The 6,752-nt window shown below is 45.8% G+C and overlaps 1 protein-coding gene across 2 annotated transcripts in view; it reads left to right on the plus strand.

Moving 5' to 3' along the window:
• The first annotated feature begins 5,186 nt into the window (after window positions 1–5,186).
• The window catches only part of CRYL1 (crystallin, lambda 1), a 128,399-nt gene continuing 126,833 nt past the window's right edge, over window positions 5,187–6,752 (plus strand). Inside the window, exon 1 of one of the 2 annotated variants that reach the window (XM_011976525.1) lies at window positions 5,187–5,292. The gene's annotated coding sequence lies outside the window, so the exon portion shown is untranslated. Of the gene's footprint in view, window positions 5,293–5,991; window positions 6,030–6,752 lie in introns of those variants that run through there. The other variant, XM_011976524.1, reaches the window with a different exon arrangement.

Genomic DNA, 6,752 nt, shown 5'->3' on the forward strand with positions numbered 1-6,752 from the left:
CATTAATGATAGAATGGAAGCAATTGTATCACTTTTCTCCCTTGCTGCTTTGCTGCTGTATAACAGAATACATGTTCATCTGCATTCGCCTTTTGTATTACCCATTAAGATTCATGATTTCTGAAGCTTTAAGATTTGAAAGGAGGCCAATCAGATGTCACAAGCTCTCAGGACAGGAAGTTAATTACTCTTGGGCCTGATGTCAGGCAGTACTGGGGAACAATACTGAGGGAAACCTGAAACAGAAACCTGAGGGAAACCAAGGCAGGGGACTTGCCAGCTCCGGGGCTGTGCAGTCTGGTCCCTGTGCCTCTGCAGCTTCCTTTGCTCTGTAGATTCCCTCTCCTTGTACTTGCTCACTTTTCTTTCCTTACCTTTGACTTTATCTTGCACATCACTGCCAACCCTAAGGTTACACTCTTTCAAGTATGGTGCCTCTCACTGACTTTTTTTTTTCTGCATTTTGGGTCCAGTTTTCAGGAGAGGAAACCCAGTGGCCTCAGCTCTGCGCATCCCAGGCTGCAGATGTCACTGGGTGCTCCTAAGCCAGTTGATTGGCTGCTTTGGGTCACGTGTCCAATCCATGTCCAATCAGCAGTGACTGCGTGTGTGGGCGTGAAGGGCGGGGGCGGGGAAGGACACAGGCTGGTCTGCAGGGGTCCGCGTTCTGCTCTGGGTCCTCTACAATGAAGGGGCCAATCTCAAGACTGAAAGGGAAGTGGGGCGCCGTCCAATCACCTGATATTTGATGCCAGAATCCTTGCCGATGGTCAGATACTTGCGGTTCCAAGGATTTGCTGCCTGATTACAGGGGCTGCCTTTCCCTGAGCCACAGCAGCTTCAGGGTAAGACCCAGGCCATGGAAGCAGGTGCATTAGCCCCAGACCAAAGTGCCACGCTCCCTCCCGCCTGATTGCTTCCCCTCTCCAGGGTTCAGACCCTGCAGCCAGCAAACATACAGTTGTTCCCTGCAAACAGAAAAGCACCCTCTCTTGACCCCATTTTTCCCTCTGGTAATTGCCACATTGCTCCTCAAAACTTAATAAAGTTATCCATATTGTCTCCAGTTTCTTTCTTCCTATCCATATTCTCTCTCTTAACTTTGTATTATGGAACCATTTCAAACTGTGTTAAAGTTGAGAGAACAGTGCAATGAACCCTAAGGTACCTTCTCCCACTCCCTCAACTTCAACAATTATTAACACATGCCTTATCTGGTTTCAGTTATTCTCCCTTCTCTGGATTGTTCTGAAACAAATGCCAGGCATTGAATCATTTCATCTATAAATATGTCAGCATGTATAGTATCTAAGATATGGACTGTTTTAAAAATATATAACCACAATAGCCTCATCATGTGTAAAACATTAACACAATTCCTTAATATCTTCATGTAATATCTTTAAATATCTCTTCCATATTCAAGAGTTCCCTGATTAATTTTTTAAATACTTGGTTTGATTGATTTAGGGTCTAAATAAGGCCCACATGTTATATTTAGTCAATAAGATTTCTTAGTTCTTTCAATCTATAGATTCTCCATCCCTCTCTGGTTTTGTGAAAATTTTCTTGCAGTTTATCTATTGAAGAATTTGAGTCATTTGCCCTGTAAAATTTCCCATATTCTAGGTTTTGCTGAATGTATCCTTTCCCTCTCCTCCCTTCCCCTCCCCACCCCTCCCGTCCCCTTCCCTCCCCTTCCCTCCCCTTCCCTCCCCTTCTCTTCCCTTCCCTTCCCAAGACGGGGTCTCACTATGTTGCCCAGGCTGGTCTTAAACTCCTGGGTGCAACCCATCCACCTGCCTCAGCCTCCTAAAGTGCTGGGATTACAGGCGTGAGCCACTGCACCCAACCCCTGTAGTGTCATTTATCATGTTCCACTGTCCGTTCATTTCCTGAAACTGGTAGTTAGGGCTAAAGGCTCATTTTCTCTTAAACCTACCCTGGGCAGTCTTTCATCAAGCCCACAAATCTGCTCTTGTCATGGTCCCCACCCCCGTTCATCTTACGAAGCCCAATGGTCAGTCCTCAGTTCAAGTATTCATCAGCAGCGTTTGATGCAGATGGCAGCTCCCTTCACTTCCCTGACCACACCCCCCCACCCACCTCACTAGCGCTCCCTTTGTCCCCATATTCCCCATTAAAGTTGGAGTGTCCCAGGGCTGAATCCTTGGACTTCTTTATCGACATTCAGTTTCTTAGAGATCTTACCCAGTCACACAGTCACACACTTTTAAATACTACATCTATACAGTAAATCCCAAATTAATATCCCAGCCCAGCCCTTGGCTCTGAACCTGGATACTCATAGCCAGTGATTTGCTAGACCCACCCCTTAGCATTTCTTACTGAAAACATCCCATTTTGAACGGATTTTCCCTCCTAACATCTGCTCTGTTGCTAGTCTTTCCCAGCAGAGTTAGTGACATCTCCATCCTTCCTTGTCCAAAAGAAACTTGGCACTGTCCTCCATTTTTCTTTTTCTCACACCCACATGCAACTCACGAGCAATTCTTCTTGGCTGTACTGTGAAAATATTGCATCTTCATTTCTCAGCTGACCACTTTCCAGCACCCCCTCTGCCTCCGTCCTGGTCCTGCCTCCCGTCACATCGGGCACCAGCCTCCTGACACCCAGCTGGTCTCCTAACTTCCATCTTTGCCCATCTGCAGTATATTCTTAGTAAGGCAACTAGTATGTCCCTTTAAAAACAAGTCAGATGATATATTTTGTCTACAACCTTCTATTAGCCCAACTGTCTCACTCATTAAAACCCAAAATCTGTCCATTGCTTCTGAGGTGCCGTGAAATGGGCTCAGCGCTCTCTCCTTCCCTTTGACCTCATTGTCCCTCCTTCCTCTCCCCCCACCGCCCCTCCAGCAGAGCACCAGCCTTGCTGATCTGGACCAGCTGGGCAAACAGACTCTGCCAGGAACACTTGTTGCAGAAATACACTCATGGCTTGGCCCCTTACCTCCTTTGCTAAAATGTCACCTTCCCAGTGAGACAGTCCCTGGTGGCACTTTTAACATTTCTCTGCCTCCCAGTCCCTACTCCCCTGCTTTCTTTCTCCCTAGTGCTTTTGCTTTAGTTTGTTGTCTGTCTACCTACTATGAGCTCCTTGGGGTCAGGAACTGGGCAGTGCCTGCACATGGTAGGTGCCCTTTACGTATTTCCTCAGTGAGTCATCATTGCCTTCCGATTAACCCCATGGCAAGAGCCAGCTGACCGTTATCTTGTATTTGTCATTTGATAACCGTGCCTTTTTCACATTTATTTAGCCTCTACAACGTGCCAGGAATATGAAGGTGAGTGCTAGTGCATAGAGTTTACCCTGTTGAACAAACAAATTCATACAGCTCACTAGCATTGCTTTTTTTTTTTTTTTGAGACGGAGTCTCGCTCTGTCACCCAGCCTGGAGTGCAGTGGCGCGATCTCGGCTCACTGCAAGCTCCGCCTCCTGGGTTCATGCCATTCTCCTGCCTCAGCCTCCCGAGTAGCTGGGACTACAGGCACCCGCCACCATGCCCAGCTAATTTTTTGTTTTTAGTAGAGACAGGGTTTCACCGTGCTAGCCAGGGTGTTCTCAATCTCCTGACCTCGTGATCCGCCCGCCTCAGCCTCCCAGAGTGCTGGGATTACAGGCATGAGCCAGCGTGCCCGGCCACTAACATTGTTTTTTGTTTTAAACTTCACTATGCAAAATTTACTTTTTTTTTTTGAGACGGAGTTTTGCTCGTTGCCCAGGCTGGAGTGCAGTGGTGTGATCTCAGCTCACTGCAACCTCTACCTCCTAAGTTCAAGTGATTCTCCTGCCTCAGCCTCCAGAGCAGCTGGGGTTATAGGTGTGCGTGCCACCACTTCTGGTTAATTTGTGTATTTTTAGTAGAGACGGAGTTTCACCTCTACTGTTGGCCAGGCTGGTCTTGAATTCCTGACCTCAGATGATCCACCCACCTTGGTCTCCCAAAGTGCTGGGATTACAGGTGTGAGCCATGGCACCCAGCCACAAAGATTTCAAAATCTGAAAACAATTTGCAATCTGAAATACTGGGCCCGAGCATTTTGAATGAGGCCCACTCGGCCTGTACTGCATTTGTCATCTGCTCCTGTCTCTCCATCCACTCCCAGGCTTGCATGCCCCTATAAGGTGGGTGCCAGAGGTAGAATTTTTTCAGAGTTTTGTCCCAGGGTAAAGACTGTATTGAGAAAATTGACTTTGGATAGAGCAAGATTACCTTCTTTTTTAGACAGGGTCTTGCTCCGTCGGAGGCTGGAGTACAGTGGCGTGATCGTAGCTCACTGCATACTGCATCCTTGAACTCCTGGGCTCAAGTGATCCTCCTGCCTCAGCCTCCTGAGCAGCTGGGACCACAGGCACGTGCCACTACACCCAGCTAATTTAAAATTTTTTTGTAGAGACGCAGTTTCGCTCTGTTGCCCAGGCTCTTCTTGAAGTTCGGAGTTCCAATTATCCTCCCGCCTCAGCCTCCCAAAGTCCTGGGATTACAGGCATGAGCCAAGCCTGTTCAAGATTGTCTTTTGCTCTCCAGTCCCTAGGAGAACAAAGCCAGGTGCTGAGGCTTGAAGAGGGGCCAGGGAAACTGCGATTGAAATGTTACAAATACATGTTTTCTCCAGGCTAGTGAGAAAGTGCCCACTTGCCTTCTGGTGGGGTAGGTAAGCCTTCCCAACTCAGAGTCATCCTTTTGCAGTGTCAGTTAGTGTTCATTTTTTTTAAAAAAGTTTTTTAAACTTTTAAACCACATTTAGCCATAGTAAAATACACATAACATACAATTTGCCTTTTTTTTGAGACAGAGTTTCACTCTTTCACCCAGGCTGGAGTGAAGTGGTGCCATCTCTGCTCACCACAACCTCCCCCGGTGTTCAAGTGATTCTCCTGCCTCGGCCTCCTGAGTAGCTGGGATTACAGGTGCCCGCCACCATACCTGGCTAATTTTTGTATTTTTAGTAGAGACGGGGTTTCACCATGTTGGCCAGGCTGGTCTCGAACTCCTGACCTCAGGTGATCCACCTGCCTCAGCCTCCAAAAGTGCTGGGATTATGGGTGTGAGCCACTGCGCCCAGCCCAATTTGCCATTTTAACAGTTCTTAGTGTACAGTTGAGTAGTGTTAAGTATGTTCCCATTGTTGTGCAACCAATTTCCAGAACTTTTTCATCTTGCAGAATTAAAACTTTGTACCCATTGAACAACAGCTGCTCATTCCCCCCAGCCCCAGCCCCTGGCATCCACCCTTCTAGCTTTCTGTCTCTATGGTTGCCTCAGGTAAGTGGAATCATAGGGTATTTGTCATTTTGTGACTGGCTTATTTCATTTAGCAAAATGTCCTCAAAGTTCATCTGTGTTTTGTCATGTGTCGTTTCTTTTTAGGGCTGAGTTAGTGTTTATTCTTAAAAGCCTAAGACTCTGAATATAGATAGCTGTTTTTGCATTCACACCTTAAGGCAACTCCCTACATTATGCCAAATGTGATATTTGTTTCCCCCTCACCCTTCTACTCAACTAAATTTAAGTATTATTATTATTAATTATTATTATTCACTGGCTCCATCCACTCTTATGAAAATTGAAGTATTATTGCTTTACATTTTTATGGCAGGAGTTGGTTGTCAAAGCATGTTTACAAACATTTATTTTTAGTAACAGCAATACTGAGCTGTAATTCACCCATTTAAAGTGTACAATTCAGTGGTTTTAGTATATTCACAAGGTTGTGCATCCATCACCACAATCAATTTTACAACATGCTCATCATCCCAAACCTTGGACTAGCTGTCACTCTTCACTCCTTCCTTCCCTAGCCCTGGGCAACCACAAATCTACTTCCTGTCTCTATGGATATGTCTCTTCCGGACATTTCATAAATGGAATCATACAATACGAGAACTTTTGTGACTGGCTTCTCCCACTCAGCATAATGTCAACATTCATCTGTGTGGCATGTATCCGCATTTCATTCCTTTCACACTTACCTTGTAGGGTTGTTGTAAAGATTAACATAGGTAAGACCTGTGGTATGTTTAATGGTGCCTGGCACCTAATCCATGCTGAAATGTGGGTGGCAGTGGCAGGGGCAGTGGCAGTCATTATTGGGGAGGACAGGGCAGATGCTCGCTCTGTTCTTTTAAGTTAATTAAGTGACTTGCCTAAGACATGGCCAAATGGAAGTTCACTAACAGGTCTTGAGTCTCCACAGTACCCTGCTACCTCCTGACTGTAATATTTTGTTTCGGCGCTGAGACGTGATAAATACCTGAGATGCTGCGGGGCTCCATGTGGGATATGAATACCAGCACCGGAGTTGAGGGCTCAGGGGCTCCTGGGTGGAAACAGTTAACATTTAAAATAAATAATGTTATCAAAATGTGTACTTAAAAAAATTCAAACATAATATTCCTACATACTTATGGGGTACCTGTGATATTTTGTTACATGCATAGAATGTGTAATGATCAAGTCAGGGTATTTAGCACACCCACCACCTTTAACATTTATCATTTCTTTGTGCTGGGAACATTTCAAATCTTCTAGCTGTTCTGAAATATACAACAGTTGTTGTTGCCTTTAGTTACCCTAGGTGCTATCGAACTCTAGAACTTACTTTTTCTATTAACTGTATGTTTGCACCCATTCACCAACCTCTTCCTCCCTCTCCTACCCCCGTCCAGCCTCTGTTAACCATCATTCTATTCTCCACCTTCACCAACCTCTTCCTCCCTCTCCTA

The sequence above is a fragment of the Mandrillus leucophaeus genome, unplaced genomic scaffold, assembly GCF_000951045.1.
Source record: "Mandrillus leucophaeus isolate KB7577 unplaced genomic scaffold, Mleu.le_1.0 Scaffold168, whole genome shotgun sequence".
NCBI classification, from domain to species: domain Eukaryota; kingdom Metazoa; phylum Chordata; class Mammalia; order Primates; family Cercopithecidae; genus Mandrillus; species Mandrillus leucophaeus.